This window comes from Pristis pectinata, chromosome 15 (genome assembly GCF_009764475.1).
Source record: "Pristis pectinata isolate sPriPec2 chromosome 15, sPriPec2.1.pri, whole genome shotgun sequence".
In the NCBI taxonomy this organism is placed as follows: Eukaryota; Metazoa; Chordata; class Chondrichthyes; order Rhinopristiformes; family Pristidae; genus Pristis; species Pristis pectinata.
In genome coordinates this window covers 48,414,270-48,431,526 of record NC_067419.1, presented here as the reverse complement: position 1 = coordinate 48,431,526, position 17,257 = coordinate 48,414,270, and the positions used below count along the sequence as shown (strand labels likewise).

Here is a 17,257-nt window from a genome sequence, read left to right as displayed (position 1 = left end):
GGCCTTGGGGAGCTTGCAGAGCATTTCCAGGGATGAGGGAGCTGTATCACAAGGAAAGGTTGGGGAGGGGAGATGGCCAGGAGAAGGGTTTTATCCCGACCATCTCCCCTTGATCCTGATGCAGGGTCTTAACTCAAAAACGTCAACAACTCCCTCTTCCCCCCCCACAGATGCTGCTCGACCTGCTGAGTTCCTCCAGGAGATTGTTTTCTGCTCCAGATTCCAGCATCTGCAGTATGTTGTTGATAGAAAGTTCTAGAAAGATACAGCAGGGAAACAGGCCCTTCAGCCCATCGAGTCTGCTATAACCATCAACCACCACTTGCACTGATCCTACATTAATCCCAATTTTTCAATCTCCCCACATTCCCATCAACTGTCCCCAGACTCCACCACTCATCCACACGTGGGGGACAACTTACAACGGCCAGTTAACCCACCGACCCGCAAGTCTTTGGGATGTGGGGGGAAACCCATGCGGTCACAGGGAGAACGTACAAACTCCACACAGACAGCACCGGAAGTCAGGATTGAGCCTGGGTCTCTGACGCTTGAGGCAGCAGCACTACCCCCTGCACCACTGTGACGTTGAACCTCTAAACCAAATCGAGAATAATGACATCAGCACTAATTCTTACCACCCTGTGCCGTGCCCACCCCGCCTCCCCTCTTTCGTCCACCTATCACTGCTCTGCTTTTCCCTCCTATATATTGGGCTTCCCCTTTTCCTATCTTCAGTCCTGAAGAAGGGTCCTGACCTGAAATGTTGACCACCTGCTTTTCTCCACGAATGCTGCCTGGCCTGCTGAGTTCCTCCAGCATCATCTAGATTCCAGCATCTGCAGTCCTTTGTTTCTCTAGCCATGTGGATGCTTATCCTCCAAGATTCACCACCTCCTGTGTTCTTTCAACCCCTTTTCCTTTCCCAGCCAATCTAATCTCGAATGTTGACACAGTTCCTGCTGCAACTAAAACTAAGGAAGTGAGTTGCAATTCACTAATGACTCCCCGCTCTGCACATTTCACGTGATGTCACAATGTCTCTTGGCAATGCAATGGGATGATTAAGGGACTTAATTAGGCGTATGCATTCAGTCTGAATTAATGCATGCATGAGGAATTTCTCTCCTCCAGTGATTTCCAACAGACCTTGGATTTGGAGACCAATTAAAGCAGCAAGTTGTTTGTTGGTTGAAATGTTAATATTTGTATTGTCGTCTTGTTAAAATAGGAGATTCCAGTCCTTCTCCATAACAGAGAAGGGAAGGGGGTTCAGGGAGTGACCATATCCAAGCATGAACAGCTCAGCTCAAAATTGTGAGATGTCACATTTCTTCGACAGGCACGATAGTGTAGTGGTTAGCATAAAGCTAATACAGCGCCAGTGACCCGGGTTCAATTCCGGCTGCTGCCTGTTAGGAGTTTGTATGTTCTCCCCATGTGTCTGTGTGGGTTTCCTCCGGGTGCTCCGGTTTCCTCCAACATTCCAAAGATGTACGGGTTAGGAAGTTGTGGGCATGCTATTGTTGGCGCCGGAAGCGTGGTGACACTTGCGGGCTGCCCCCAGAACACTCTACACAAAAAGATGCATTTCACTGTGTGTTTCAATGTACATGTGACTAATAAAGAAATGTTATCTTTAATGCCTCAAATACAACCTTATAAAGGTGTATTTGAAGTTATAGAGGTGTATAAAATCATGAGGGGCATAGACAGGGTGAATGCACACAGTCTTTTTCCCAGGGAAAGGGAATCAAAAACTAGAGGGCACAAGTTTAAGGTGAGAGGGGAAAGATTTAATAGGGAGGCTGGTCAGTGTATGGAACGAGCTGCCAGAGGAAGTGGTTGAGGCAGGTACATTAACAACCTTTGAAAGGACAGTTGGACAGGTTCATGGATAGGAAAGGTTTAGAGGGATATGGGCCAAACTTGGACAAATGGGACTAGCTCAGATAGACATCTTGGTCAACATGGACCAGTTAGACCGAAGGGCCTGTTTCTGTGCTGCATGACTCTAAATGCCCTATTGCCAGGGCAGTGGACTACACCTGAGCAAGTTGTGGGTGACAACAGTGGTAAAACTCTGATAATCCGGCACTCTCGGGGACTTAGGTGGTGCTGAACCTGTGGATTTTCCAGACTATTCTTCCTAGTAATACCCCAACACTCTTTTAACTTATTTTAAAAGATTTTACGCACCATAGAAGGCATCCAATATGGATGTATCATGGCTGGGTACGGCAACTACTCTGCCCAGGACCACAAGAAACTGCAGAGAGTTGTGGACGCAGCCCAGCGTGTCACGGAAAGCAGCCTCCCCTCCTTGGATTCTGTTTATACCTCTCGCTGCCTTGGCGAAGCAGCCAGCATAATCAAAGACCCCACCCACCCGGGTCATTCTCTCTTCTCTCCTCTTCCATCAGGTAGAAGATACAGGAGCCTGAGGGCACGTACCACCAGGCTCAAGGACAGCTTCTATCCCACTGTGATGACTATTGAACGGTTCCCTTATACGATGAGATGGACTCTGACCTCACGATCTACCTTGTTGTGACCTTGCACCTTATTGCACTGCACTTTCTCTGTAGCTGTGACACTTTACTCTGTACTGTTATTGTTTTTACCTGTACTACATCAATGCACTCTGTACTGACTCAATGTAACTGCACTGTGTAATGAATTGAGCTGTATGATCGGTATGCAAGAAAAGTTTTTCACTGTACCTTGGTACAAGTGACAATAATAAACCACACCAATACAATCTCTAGGGATCCCGGTGAGTTTAAAGGCAGCGCAGGAAACAGAACCCAGAGAGACAGATACCCATATAAGAACCTAACAAAAGAGAACATAGAACACTACAGCATAGAACAGGCCCTTTGGCCCACAATGTTGTGCCGACATAGCTATTCTCTCCTACCTACAGAATGCCCATATCCATCTTATTTTCCTCTCATTCATGTGCCCATCCAAGCCCCTCTTAAAAGCCCCCAATGAATTTGCCTCCACCACCCTATAAGGCAACGCATTCCAAGCATCCACCACTCTCTCAGTAAAAAAAACATCCCCCTCATGTCTGTTCTGCATGCCCTCTTATATTAGATCGTTCAGTAATGGGAAAAAGATATTGCTTGTCCACCCTATCTATGCCCCTCATAATTTTATACACTTCCAACAGATCACCCCTCAGCCTCCGCCGCTACAGAGAAAAGAGCCCAAGTTTGTCCAACCTCTCCTGATAAGCACATGTCCTCTAATCCAGGCAGCATCCTGGTAAACCTGCTCTGCACCCTCTCTAAAGCCTCGACATCCTTCCTATAGTCAGGTGACCAGAATTGCACGAAATACTCTAAATGCAGCCTAACCAGAGTTCTATAGAGATGCATCATAAATTCTTGACTCCTGTACTCAATACCTAAAATAGGAGCAGGAGGAGGCCACATGGCCCCTCAAGCCTGTCCCACCATTCAATGTGACCATGGCTGATCTCCCTCAGGCCTCAACTCTTCCTCTGTGCCAGTTCTCCTCGTGATTTTCAAATGACTGGACTATCGGAGCTTACTGTGGTGATTATGCTGAATTCTTACTCAATGATCTGTTGGGCACAGAGCCAACCCTTCGGTCTTCTGTCCCACCAGCAGCTCATGTTCTCATATGACATAGAAATAGGCCATTTGGCCCATTGTCCATGCTGGCTCTCAGTGCAGTCCCTGTAACCTATTCTCTTTCACATTCCTTCCCCCCAAATTCTCCAGCCACCCACCCCCGCTCAGTTAATTTACAGTGGCCAATTAACCCACCGACTGGCACACTGTTGGGATGTGGGAGGAAACCGGAGCACTTGGGAATTGTGTAAACTCCACCCGAGGTCAGGATCAAACCCAGGTCACTGGAGCTGTGAGGCAACGACACTAATTACCGTCCCAATATGCTCCCCTTTTAAAATCATCTTCAGCTTTCCCCAGTCACCTGCACTTTCCCCCACAGTCCTGTATTTTCATTTATCTGGATATCTTTTCAACGACCCTTTGAATCTGATTTCACCCTCTTGCAGAGTGAGCACTCATGTCACCCCCTGCTTCCTTTACTGGTAAGTTGGTTTATTATTGTCACATGTACCGAGGTACAGTGAAAAACTTTGTTTTGCCTGCCATACATACAGATCATTTCATCACATCAGTACATCAAGGTAGTACAAGGGAAAACAATAACAGAATGCAGAATAAAGTGTTACAGCTACAGAGAAAGTGCAGTGCAGGCAGACAATAAGGTGCAAGGTGATAATGAGGTGGATTGTGAGGTCAAGAGTCCATCTTATTGTACAAGGGGACTGTTCAATAGTCTTAGTGGGATACAAGCTGTCCTTGAGCCTGGTGGTATGTGCTTTCAGGCTTTTGTATCTTCTGCTTGGATGGGAGGGGGGAGAAGAGAGAATGTCCGGGGTGGGTGGGGTCTTTGATTATGCCGGCTGTTTTCCCGATCACTTCCACTTCATGGCCTCCAGTCATAACCTCCCTTTCACCAGACACAGCTTCTCCTCGTTTCTTCTGGCAAAACACCCAGTGAATTTGAAATCCTCTGTACAATATCCACTGGATTTTCTCTGAACTAATTACAGCCCAGCCTCTCCGTGGAACTGCTAATGTTCTGGTAAATTTTTCACAGTGAATTATTCTGTCAAAAGCACAATACCACTGACGGGACTCCGAGTGAGTGTGGGTGCTTTACTGAACAATCCTATCCCTGGCATGGCGGTTCTTACAGCCCCATCTTGCCCCATTAAAGGATCCCTGAGACAACTGCGGTGTGATTGGGAACATGTGGCCTGAATTGGCAGTGGCGGCAGATTCAATGGGGACATTTGGAAAGGTAATTGGATAAGTGCTTGGAAAGGGAAATGGTCAGGGCCACAGGGGAGAAACAGGAGAGTTTTCTTCAACGACCTCGCACAGGTCGATGAGCGCACGGTAGTGTAGTGGTTAGCGTAATGCTATTACAGCGCCAGCGACCCGGGTTCAATTCCCGCGACTGTCTGTAAGGAGTTTGTACGTTCTCCCCGTGTCTGCGTGGGTTTCGTCCGGGTGCTCCAGTTTCCTCCCACATTCCAAAAAGACGTACGGGTTAGGAAGCTGTGGGCAGGCTATGTTGGCGCCAGAAGAGTGGCGACACTTGCGGGCTGCCCCCAGCACATTCTCAGTAATTCAAACAGACGCATTTCACTGTGTGTTTCAATGTACATGTGACTAATAAATAAATATCTTAAATAGCCTCCTCCTTGCTGTAAAACTCCATGATCTCAAAATTAGAAATTGAGCAACTCAGGGTGAAATGGTAAACCGTTTTCCTACAGAAGGAAAATCTACAACCCTCCCCAGGGGGCCCAAATGCAATTTTCAAGTCGGAGATCAATAGATTTTTTTACTGGCTATGTGCATCACGTGACAGGAGTAGGCCATTTGGCCCAACGTTATGGCTGACCTTTTACCCTCACTGAGCACATTAATTAGTAAATTTGTTTTATTGTTGTCACTTGTACCGAGGTACAGTGAAAAACTTGTCTTGCATACCGATCGTACAGGTCAATTCATTACACGGTGCATTGAGGTAGTACAGGGGAAAACAATAACAGAATGCAGAATAAAGTCTTACAGCTACAGAGAAAGTGCAGTGCAGGCAGACAATAAGGTGCAAGGTCATGATGAGGTAGATTGTGAGGTCAAGAGTCCATTATTTAGGCTGATGTACTGAGGGAGTGCCGCACTGTCTGAGGGTCAGGGCTGAGGGAGCCTTAGTTATCATATTCGTCATTCCCTCAGTATTTAAAAATCCATCTTTCTGCCTTGAATGTACTCAGTGGGTGAGCTTCCACAGCCCTTCCAGGTACAGTCCCCACCATCTGGATGAACGAACCTCTCCTCATCTCAGCCTAATGGCCAACCCCTTTTTAGAGCGAAAAAAAACTCAGCCATGATCGAATGGCGGAGCAGACTTGATGGGCCGAAAGGCCTAATTCTGCTCCCATATCTGATGGTCTTTTGGAGAATGATACGGAGCAAAGCCAGGTTAGTGGAGCTGAGCTGATGGCTAGTTGTGATTTGATTGAATAGTACAGCAGTCTCAAAGGGCTGAATGGCCTCATTACATTCCTCACTGTGAGAGACTGGAAGCAACTATTCAGTCACACCAGAAGCTTAGTTGGTATCTGGGATTTTAGTGCAGATGAAAAGCAAAATGCTACAAGTTGTCTGCACCCATTCTGAAGAGTTGTGTTAAGTCTGAAACTTCTGTAGGTAATTTCAGTTACACAACAGTGTAACACCCAGTATAAAAGTCATAGTCATAGAGTCAAACAGCACAGAAACAGGCTCTTCAGCCCAACTGGTCCATGCTGACCAAGATTCCCATCTAAGCTAGTCCCATTTGCTTGTGTTTGGCCCATATCCCTCTAAACCTTTCCTATCCATGTACCTGTCCAAAGGCCTTTTAAATGTTGTTAATGTACCTGCCTCAACCACTTCCTCTGGCAGCTCATCCCATATACGTACCACCCTCTGGATGAAAAAGTTGCTCCTCAGGCTCCTATTAAATCTCTCCACTCTCAATCCTATACTGAAACAGGAGGATCCAGCACAGAGAGTCGTGCAGTGCTGGTCTAAGGAAACAGATGAGCTTCTACATGACTGCTTTGAGTCAGTGGACTGGTCCATGTTCAAAGACTCAGCTGCCAGCCTTGATGAGTATGTTACCACCATCACGGATTTTATCAGCCAGTGTGTTGAGGACTGTGTACCAAAGAGGACAATACGAGTGTTCCCAAACAGGAAACCATGGATGAACCGGAGATCCACTCCCTACTGAAGTCAAGGATTGCTGCATTCCAATCAGGTGACCCTGACCTCTACAAGAAATTGAGATTTGACCTCCGAAAAGCTATCAGGACTGTCAAGAGACAATTCCGGTTCAAAATAGTGTCCCAGACCAGCCGTCAGTTGTGGCAGAGCTTACGTGCTATAACAGGCTACAAAACAAAGTCGGGCAGCACAGTCAACAACAGCGCATCCCTTCCTGATCAGCTTAACACATTCTATGCACATTTTGAACAGAAGGGGAGTGGATTGTCCTGTTCTGCCTGGGACCACAAGAAACTGCAGAGTTGTGGACACAGCCCAGCACATCACAGAAACCTCTATACCTCTCGCTGCCTTGGTGAAGCAGCCAGCATAATCAAAGACCCCACCCACCCAGATCATTCTCTCTTCTCCCCTCTCCCATCAGGCAGAAGATACAGGAGCCTGAAAGCACGTACCTCAGGCTCAAGGACAGCTTCTGTCCTACGGTGATAAGACTATTGAACGGTTCCCTTATACAATGAGATGGACCTCACAATCTACCTTGTTATGACCTTGCACCTTATTGTCTACTTGCACTTCCCTGTAGCTGTGACACTTTACTCTGTATTCTGTTATTGTTTTTACCCTGTACTACCTCAATGCACTGTGTAATGAATTGATCTGTACGATCGGTATGCAAGACAAGTTTTTCACTGTACCTTGGTACTGGGGTACTAGTGACAATAATAAACCAATACCAGTTCTCTCTAGTTCTCGGTTCCCCAATCCTGGGAAAAAGACTGTGTGCATTCACCCTCAGAATTTTATACACCTGTATAAGATCACCCCTCATTCTCCTACGCTCCAATGAATAAAGTCCTAGCCTGATCAACCTCTTTCTACAACATTCCCTCAAGTCTTGGCAACATCCTCGTAAATCTTTTCTGCACTCTTTCCAGCTTAAGGCAATAAGATTGTTGTAACTTTAATGGATGTCAATATGCATTGGGGAAGGATGTGAAAGGAAAACAAAAAGTCGTTGCAAGAAAATGAAGAACTTTCTACAACAACTTTCATAATCCCAGAGTGTTCCAAAGTGCCTTACAGCCAATGAAGTGCTTTTGAGGTAGGGTTATACTTACGGGTAATTATGACAGGGATAGTAATAGAACTATTTCACTGGATGTCTTCATCATATTTTTTGCTTGCTTATCTATTCGAATACTTGCCTGACCACACTTTATTTCCTTTTACCCAGAAAAGAGAAAAAGTAAAGTACCATACTTAACTTTCACTGCGGAAAAGGCAACCAATTTCTCAATAGATCTTGATCGACAGTTCCTCTGGAAATGTTAGGTCTTTGAAGTTGTAGAGTCCACATCCATTGGAAGAAGTGATGGGTCCCTCTGATCATTTGTGATCACAGCAAAGCAAAAAACAGTTAGTGCTTGGTTCAGTACTAAAAGTTAGATTGGCAATTATTTATCCACAAGATCAAGTTATTAGGTTAGAATCTAATGAGGTGAGTTGCCAATTGAGTAGGCATTCCTCTCTTTCTGAGAAACGTTACAACACTCAACAAGCCTCGAAATGTTGCATTGGTTCTGTTACAGAGTGTATCCAGTCATATCACTTACAGCCACCCAGCAGTTAGTCAATGTGCAGTGCCCAGTAAAGTACTTGTTCACTTTATGGGAACGATGGATAACGTAAGACCACAGTCCCCCTGTGCCACCACCCACTGGGCTCTCGGGTTTCCAATCCTGCAAAATTCTACATCAGTGAGTCTACAACACAGGGCAATCCAATAGCAAAATACCACAACCATTGGAGATCTGAAATAAAAAAAGCTTACATAGCAGGAATATAGTTCCGACAAAAGGCCACTGACCTGAAACATTAATTTTGCTTCTCTCTCCACAGATGCTGCCTGACCTGCTGAGTGTTCCAACGTTCTCTGCTTCTATAGACTCCAGAACAGATTCAGACAGAAGAGAGGAAAAGCCACAGTGGGGGTGAGCTTTTGACCTTCCCTCCTGAGTTACGCACTCCCTACATATCACAGCGCTAATTAAGAATTGGGGCCTAAGATGATATTTTCTGAAAAAAATCTAATTTGCAACTGAAGGAATCAACAGCCACTGCTTCCACCATCTGTCTGGGAGTCTGTTCTGTGGAGACATTAGTTGCTCAATAAAATATTGTTCCTGAAGATTAAATAAGAATTTACTCTCCTTGGCAATAAACGACCTGCTGGAGGAACTCAGCGGGTCGAGCAGCATCTGTGCGGGGAAAGGAATTGTCGATGTTTCAGGTCGAGACCCTGCATCAGGACTGGGACCTGCATCTGGGTCTCGATTCAAAACGCCGACAGTTCCTTTTCCCCCACAGATGCTACTCGACCGGCTGAGCTTCTCCAGCGGATTGTGTGTTGCTCCAGATTCCAGCATCTGCAATCTCCTGTGTCTCTACTCTCTTTGGTAGTTCTGTACTTCGTAGTAGAACAACAGTGGGGTGGAGTGAGATATCAGTTAATCATTACTTGTCCATTCTCGATTCTTCCTATGACAATGGCCCAGAAGATGATGTCAATGTCCTATCAGTTCTACAACAGTGCCATATACAAATGTTTCTCATGGAGCAACAAGTTTAACAATCCTCCTTTGAAGATTCAAAAGACTAAAACTACGTACCACCAGGCCCAAGGACAGCTTCTATCCTGCTGCTATAAGACTATTGAACGGTTCCCTCGTACGATAAGATGGACTCGTGACCTCACAATCTACCTCATTATCACCTTGCACCTTATTGTCTGCCTGCACTGCACTTTCTCTGTAACTGTGATACTTTATTCTGCGTTCTGTTATTGTTTTCCCTTGTACTACCTTGATGCACTGATGTGATGAAATGATCTGTATGGACGGCATGCAAATCAATTTTTTTCACTGTACCTCGGTACATGTGACAATAATAAACCAATTTACCAATTTAACATACTGTAGCCTCACATTTTGGTAACCCACTTGAGAGGAGGGTTACCAAAATGTGAGGCTACAGTACTCCCTCAGTACTGCCCCAAACATAGCACAGCATGGCCTCAGTGCTGCCTCTCGACAGGGCAGCACTCCTTCAGCACTGCCCCTCCAACAACGTGGCACTCCCTCAGTATCGCTCTTCTCACAATGAAAGTGCCTCGCTATTGTCTCTGCAACAGTGTAATAGAGCTCCCTCAACCCCTCTGACAGCGTGACCCTCCCTCAACCCCTCTGACAGTGTGACCCTCCCTCCACACCTCCCCTCTGACAGTGCGACCCTCTCTACACACCTCCCCTCTGAGTGACCCTCCCTCCACACCTCCCCTCTGACAGTGCGACCCTCTCTACACATCTCCCCTCTGACAGTGTGACCCTCTCTACACACCTCCCGTCTGACAGTGTGACCCTTCCTCCACACCTCCCCTCTGACAGTGTGACCCTCCCTCCACACCTCCCCTCTGTGACAGAAAATGCAGCACTCCTCAGTACTCCACCTCCAACAGTTCCTCAGTGGTGCCCCTTCAACAGTTAAACACAAGAAAATAGGAGCAGGAGTAGGCCACTCGGCCCCTCAAGCCTGCCCCACCGTTCAATAAGATCATGGCCGATCTACACTGGCCTCAACTCCCCTTCTGTGTCAGATTCCCGTAACCTTCAATTCCTCGATCCTTCCTCACTAAATACCTCAGTGATTGAGCCTTCATTACCCACCAGGTAGACAATTCCAGAGATTCACAATCCTCTGTGAGAAGTTCCTACCCACCTCTGTTTTGGTATTGGTATTGGTTTGTTATTGTCACTTGTACAAGGTACAGTGAAAAACTTGTCTTGCGTACCAATCGTACAGATCCATTCATTACACAGTGCAGTTACATTGAGTTAGTACAGAGTGCATTGATGTAGTACAGGTAAAACCAATAACAGTACAGAGTAAAGTGTCACAGCTACAGAGAAAGTGCAGTGCAATAAGGTGCAAGGTCACAACAAGTAGATCGTGAGGTCATAGTTGACCACCCCCTTATTTTGCAACTGTGTCCCCTCGTTGGAAACATCTCGACATCTACCCTGTCAGATCCTCTCAGGATCTGAAATGTCTCCATCAACCCAACTCAATTCCAATTCCTGTTAGCCCAACTCAAACCCCTCTCAACCCAATCCAACTCAATCCTGAAATCCCAACCCCTCATTCTTCTGAACTCGAAGGAACACAGTCCTAACATTTCTAGCTTGAGTCTTGATACAGGGTTTTGACCTGAAATGTAGACAGTTCCTTTCCCCCCACAGATGCTGCTCGACCCACTGAGTTCCTCCAGCAGATTGTTTGTTGCTCCAGATTCCAGCGTCTGCCGTCTCTTGAGTGTCTCAACATTTTTAGCTGTTCAACTGTATCATCCAAGGAATTATCCCAGTGAATCATGTAATAGACTGCCTCTAGTGCCATAGTTCACTCAGCACTGCCCCTCCAACGGCACAGGGTTTCCTCAACCCATCAGCTCTCTCGGTACAACCCCTCAGTGATCTCTCAGTCCTACCCCTCAGATAACTCAGCGCTGAGCCTCAGACAGTGCGGTAGTACGTCAGTCGAGGTAATGTGTTCAGCGCTCTGGTGTGAGGGTTAAATCCAGGTAGAAACAAAAGCCTTCACCACTGAGAGTCCCCTTCAGATCACACCCGAGTGTTCAAGAGAGACTAATGGACAGAGCCAGTGGACCACAAGTTGGTAGAGCCGTTACTGATGGCTCTCTTTCAATGACTGGGTGCATTGGAATGGGACCAGAAGGGTGTGGTCTGACCTGCAGGACATGACTAAAAGGCCACAGGCGGGCCGGAGGGGGTGGAGGAGGGAGAGGAACCCGGGATCCCAGCTGCTTCAGTATTGAGGCAGGGGTCCAAACCAGATTGGAGGGATACAAACCAGGAGATCAGGGCATGGGTCTGGGAAGAGACAACACGTTCAGGGATGTTCTGGGGAGGAGGGAGGTTAGGGGACTGACGTTTGGGGAGAGAGGTGGATGAGGGCTAGAGTGCAGCAAGGACATTTGCAAAATCAACGTGTGCGTTAGGTAACACATCGAGGGAGAGAGAGAGAGCACCTTCAGTCTCAGCCAGTAAGTCCCGCCCCCAAGCCATCTCTCTGCCTCCTCATTGGCCAGAGTGTCTTGGCGTTCACGCTACTGAGATGAAGCACCGCCCTCCGATTGTAGCGGTTCTTGCATTCCGATTGGCTGGTTTGTTGTCTATTGGGGCGGCCTCGGCGCTGATTGGTCGACTGCCTGGGTTGGTCTTGTTATTGGAAGGTGAATGGGAGAGCGGAGCCCGGAAGGAGCATGAGTCAAAGTGGGATTGAAGCAGCCGGGACCGGGCGGCAGCGGATAGTCCGGGAGTTGCAGCTTCCACCGCCACCAGGATCGGAGGGCAGGGTGAACCCCCTCCCTCCGGCAACAGCGGCTGGTCAGGCTGGGCTGATCCAGGGCTGGACAGGGGGCTGGGTGGTCAGGGCTGGGCTGGATTCATTGGGGGTTAGAACTGAGTTGAGTTGAGTTGGGTTGAATTGACAGAGGGTTGGATTAAGTTGGGTTGACAGGAGGGGGTTGAGTTGGGTTGGGGGGTTTGAGTTGGGTTGGGGGGTTTGAGTTGGGTTGACAGGAGGGGGTTGAGTTGGGTTGGGGGGTTTGAGTTGGGTTGACAGGAGGGGGTTGAGTTGGGTTGGGGGGGTTGAGTTGGGTTGACAGGAGGGGGTTGAGTTGGGTTGACAGGAGGGGGTTGAGTTGGGTTGGGGGGGTTGAGTTGGGTTGACAGGAGGGGGTTGAGTTGGGTTGGGGGGTTTGAGTTGGGTTGACAGGAGGGGGTTGAGTTGGGTTGGGGGGGTTGAGTTGGGTTGGGGGGCTTGAGTTGGGTTGGGGGGTTTGAGTTGGGTTGACAGGAGGGGGTTGAGTTGGGTTGGGGCTTGAGTTGGGTTGACAGGAGGGGGCTGAGTTGGGTTGGGGGGTTGAGTTGGGTTGACAGGAGAGGCTTGAGTCAGGTTGACAGGAGAGGATTGGATTGAGTTGGGTTGACAGGAGGGGGTTGTTGGGTTGACAGGGGTCTGGGTTGAATTGGGTTTGGGGGTTTGCCCCACCGGATGGGCACCATCTCGGGGTGAATCTGTTCCACCCAGAAGGAAGTTCCAAGCGACGGAGAGGCGACCACCCCCTACTCAGAAGGAGCAAGAGGCAACAGGTGCGTGTGATAGAGGGGAAGGGGAACAGCCCCAGCCCCACCCTGGGGCTACGGGGGAGACAACCCCTCCGGGATCCCAACCCCTCCTTGGCGGTTCTGGGGGGCTGATCCAGCTCTTATCGCTGGATTCCGAACAGAACACGGCCAGCGGGTGTGGGGAGGGTCCAGTAACCTGTTACGTGTCCCACCGGAGATGCTTGGTGTGTTAGAGCTCTCCCTCTGTGTGAATATTGTTATTTATATTGTGCCCGAACCTGCAGCCTGCTAAGTTCCCCTGAGATGTTAAACCGAGACTCCCTAACTGTACCCTCGGGAGCTCCCGGCTCTTTGTAGAGACACTGTGTGACTGGTGGTGTTAATGTTCCCTCCTCTCTGTCGGTGTGACTGAGTTTATTTCTATAAAACAATTCATGAATCACCCTGCAGACAGACCAACTCTGTAGCCCCAGCTCCAGCCCACGCCGCCTGTGGAGCTCTTTTGTCAAACACTTGCTCAAGTGAATGTTTTGCCCAGTGATCCAATCCCAGTCTGGATCCAATTCTAATTGTTCAGAATTTGGCTCCTTAAATCCTGCCTCGCTGGAGGTTGTTGTCACCTGCTGTGGCATTAGCCTGGCTCAGCGCCAGTTTGAGTCTTGTGAAATGTCTTGGGATAAGTTCCTTTGTGAAAGGTGATGTACAGATCTTGTTGTAACAGCAATCGTTGACAAGGGAAATGAGGGCTTAATTTTGTTTGTGTGTGTGAAGTTTTTTTACAGAGTGGTAGGTGCCTGGTACACACTGCCAGTGGTTGTGGAGACAGATATGATACCAACGTTTAAGAGGCAGGGAATGGATGGATATAGATCATGTGTGGGCAGGTGGGACGAGTTTAAGTTGGCATCAAGGTCGGCACAGACATGGTGGGCCAAAGGGCCTGTTCCTGTGCTGTACTGTTCCACAAACAGTTGGAGGTCTCTCTCTGAGGAGTTGGTGGGGATGGGGTTAATTCAGGTCTGTGGAGAACTGAAGGACTCCTGATCTCTCAATCTACCTCGTCGTGGCCCTGGCACTTTGTCTACCTGCACTGCACTTTCCCTGTAACTGTAACACTATATAATGCAAATGGAAGCTTTTCACAGTAACTCAGTACGTGTGACAACAATAAATCAATTACCAATTACAAAACTATTCAAAGCAATATTGCAACTCAATATTCCCCTCCCTGATCTTCTCAACTCTATGTACCTCCACTGCCTCATTTTATGTGAATTGATACTCAAGTGCCTGTCCTGTAGAGGCAGGCAGCTGGCCTCTGAGTAAAAAAGGCCATGGGTTCAAATCCCCTCTCAGAGAGTCAAATACCAAATACAGGTTCTCATCAGAACTAAGAGCAGGAGTCTGGCCCATCGAGCCTGCTCCGCCATTCAATAAGGTCATGGCTGATCTGGCCGTGGACTCAGATCCACCTACCTGCCTTTTCCCCATAACCCTTAATTCCCCCAATATGCAAAAATTTATCTAACTGTGTCTTAAATAGACTTAATGAGGTAGCTTCTCCCCAGGTTAAGGCGGGGTTCCGTTCCTGTGAACTGTTTGTAACCTGGACAGTTCACAAGTCAGAAATACGTTCACAAACTGAGTTCCCACATGGCAGCAGATGTCTGCCACCTTGCAACAGCCAGCGAACCCGTCCCGTCGGTCTCCCAAACGCTCATTTGTACGGATGGGCTGTACATAAGTCGGTCATCTGTAACCTGGGGAGGGCCTTGTCCTGGTCTCTGGAAGGGGGATTTCAGAGGAAGTCCAGGACCAATCCTGACAAATGTAAACCCATCCGGTCTGGATGGTTTGACCCGTCCCTTGGCACCAGTTCAAATGGGAGTGGTTACATACCCTGATGAACTGGCAATGTTTATATTTATTCCTTGCTCACTGTTGCCAAAACAGGTCATCCAGACATGGTCAGGCTGGCTGTTGGCACACAAATTAGCTGCGTATTTTCACATTACAGTAGTGACCACATTCACCAGATGGACAGCATTTGGGGAGATCAGTAAACACATGTCTTGCAATCCAGATGTGTGAGCGAGTGGGCCATCACCTCGGCATTCCTCAATCCATCCTCGGACAACCAGGCGACAGAAGAACTTGCATTCCTCCCGCACCTTTCACACCACCTGAATGACAGAAAAATGGAGGGCTATGTGGGAGCAAAGGGTTAGGTAGATAATAGAGCAGGATAAAATGTTGGCACAACATTGTGGGCCAAAGGGTCTGCACTGTGCTGTAATGTTCTATGTTCTATGTAATCTTGATGTCTCCAAGCTGGTGCCATCTCATTGTTCTGAATCCATTGCCTCTCAATCTTTCCACTTGTACTGACTCCCCCCTCAACCCCTCTGCCAAGCAGAGCTTGGTGCCTAGCTGTGTACAGACAATGATGCCGGCTCCCAGAGGGAGATTACTACTCTGAGCTCATGAATCTTTGTTTAGAAATGTAAGTTGCACAAAATTACACAGCCCAGATGTGAGCCCTTCAGCTCAACTGGTCCAAGCCAGTGTCTCGAATTCCCTTCCTTGTGTTATCCTCTGGATCCGTTGGACTATTGATCTGGAAATGCGAGCTCAAGTCCCACAATGGAAACTGAAGAATTTAATTAAACAAATCCAGATTTTTTTTTAGAAATCTACTCTCAGTAACATGAAACCATTGGATTGTTGTAAAACCTGGTTCACTAACATCTTTGAAGGATCAGAATGAGAGAGTTATTCCTTCAGCTGCTCTGGTTTCCCTCCACAACCAAAAGACATACTGGTTGTTAGATTAACTGGCCACTGTAACTTAGCTCTGCTGGGAGAGTCCAAGGTGTTAACGGAAATAGGAAATAGGTTACAGGGAAATGTGGGGGAATGGGAATCCTCTAAGCTGGCAGAGATACGAGGGCCAGAAGTAAATGTGGAATTGGCCGTCCTTACCTGGTCTAGCCTGTGTGATTCCAGAACCCACCTATGTGGTAGACTCTTACCTGCCTCCTCAGTTTAGGGACAATTAGGGTTGGACTATAAATGTTGGCATCACCAGTGATGCTCACATCCTGGGATTAAATGCATAGATCTATTCCTTTCCCTGTGTCTCATTCAGCCCCTTTTAAATGCATATCTGCTCTCCACCTGAACCATCCCTGTGGGAGTGAGTTTCACATTCCCACCACTCACCAGTGAAGGAGTTTTTCCTGGGTTAGCTATTTGTTTTCTTAGAGTCATAGAGTCATACAGCACAGAAAGATGCCCTTCAGCCCAACATGTCCATGCCAACCATCAAGTACCCATCTATGCTGAGCAACAAACTGCTGGAGACACTCAGGCAGCATCTGAAGAGGGAAATGGACAGTTGATGATTCGGGTCGGGACCCTTCATCCAGACTCTGGATTCTATCTGCTGATTCCTTGGCTGGATTCCAGCATCTGCAGTCTCTTGTATCCCCATCTATATTCATTTGGTCCTTGTCCTGCTATGTCTTGGTGATGCAAGTACTCATCCAGATACTTTTTAACTGTTGTGAGTCTCTGCCTCCACTACCTTCTCAACCAGGTTACAGGCACCCTTTTCCCTCAGCTCCCCTTCGAGTGACCATCTGATATTGGTGGCCTCCAGCTTTGCTCTTCCCCACATATGAAAAAACTCTTTAAGCTCTACCAAAACCCTCCAAGTTGCCTCTATTTTTTCTTCCCAAGAGTAATGAGCCACAGCATGTTTATCCTTTCCTGATAGATGTTGCCCCAGTTTTCACTAATGTCTTCATTAATCCCTCCTGCTTCCTCTCCAACACTTCCATATCCTCTGTGGCAACCAGAGCTCTGCAGAGTTCATTGCATCATTTCCCTCCTTTCCAACTCTACCTCTTTGTGCTTGGGAAACACAAAGTCCTGAAGAAGGGTCTTGATCCAAAACGTCGACTGTCCATTTCCCTCCCCAGATGCTGCCCGACCCGCTGAGTTCCTCCAGCAGTTTGTCAGTCGCTCTTTGTGCTGGGTTTGCTTTTGTTATGGCTTTATTGATACCAAGTCACTCTACTTGTGTTCATTTTTCAAGATGCCTTTAATCCATTCCCGAATTATCAACATGTAATACCTGCCGCGTGGCTGTGGGGCTTATTTTCCAATTACAGGCTCCTTCTGCGATTTCTTGTT

General features: G+C 47.7%; 2 protein-coding genes across 3 annotated transcripts in view; both read left to right on the top strand.

The window, feature by feature from the left end:
• The window catches only part of med21 (mediator complex subunit 21), a 42,792-nt gene extending 33,800 nt beyond the window's left edge, over positions 1–8,992 (top strand). The window contains exon 5 of the mRNA XM_052030196.1: positions 8,754–8,992. The gene's annotated coding sequence lies outside the window, so the exon portion shown is untranslated. The remainder of the gene's footprint in view (positions 1–8,753) is intronic.
• Positions 8,993–12,800: 3,808 nt separating this feature from the next.
• Positions 12,801–17,257, top strand: part of LOC127578307 (serine/threonine-protein kinase 38-like) — a 62,457-nt gene continuing 58,000 nt past the window's right edge. For both annotated transcript variants that reach the window (XM_052030190.1, XM_052030189.1), the window contains exon 1: positions 12,801–13,084. The gene's annotated coding sequence lies outside the window, so the exon portion shown is untranslated. The remainder of the gene's footprint in view (positions 13,085–17,257) is intronic.